This window comes from Nicotiana attenuata, chromosome 3, assembly GCF_001879085.1.
Source record: "Nicotiana attenuata strain UT chromosome 3, NIATTr2, whole genome shotgun sequence".
Lineage (NCBI taxonomy): Eukaryota > Viridiplantae > Streptophyta > Magnoliopsida > Solanales > Solanaceae > Nicotiana > Nicotiana attenuata.
The window spans coordinates 70,687,771-70,688,620 of record NC_031991.1 but is presented as its reverse complement, the minus strand read 5'-3'; positions in this window follow the sequence as shown (position 1 = coordinate 70,688,620).

Genomic DNA, 850 nt, shown 5'->3' with positions numbered 1-850 from the left:
AGCGCACCATTCAGATTCTTGAGGATATGCTCCGTGCGTGTGTGATGGAGTTTGGAGGTTCTTGGGATCAGTTCTTGCCACTGGCCGAGTTTGCTTACAACAACATCTATCAGTCCAGTATTCAGATGGCACCGTATGAGGCCTTGTATTGTAGGCGGTGTAGGTCCCTGGTGGGTTAGTTCGAGCCAGGCCAGGCTAGATTATTGGGCACAGACTTAGTAAAGGATGCTTTGGAGAAAGTCAAGTTGTTCAGGATAGACTCTGTACAGCCCAGTCCAGACAGAAGAGTTATGCGGACTGGAAGGTTCGTGATGTTTCCTATATATTAGAGAGTGGGTTTTGCTGCGGGTTTCGCCTATGAAGGGCGTTATGAGATTTGGGAAGAAAGGGAAATTGAGTCCGAGGTTTATTGGCCCTTTTGAGATATTGCGGCATGTTGGGGAGGTTGCTTATGAGCTTGCCTTACCTCCCAGCTTGGCAGGAGTTCATCCGGTATTTCATGTTTCGATGCTCCGGAGGTATCACGGTGATCCGTCGCACGTGTTGGATTTCAGTTCAGTTCAGTTGGACAAGGATCTATCTTATGTTAAGGAGCCAATGGCGATACTGGACAGGCAGGTTCGAAAGCTGAGGTCGAAGAACATTGTATCAGTGAAGGTTCAGTGGCGGGGTCAGCCGGTCGAGGAGGCCACTTAGGGGCTTGGTTAATTGGAGAGCTTTGAGTGGTGATTTGAGGGACCATTTGAGGTCCGATTTTGGTACTTTTGGTATGACTGAACTCGTGAGAGTGTGAGGATCCCGAATTTGTAAATTTCCCGATTCCGAGACGTGGGCCCAAGGGCGTAATGGT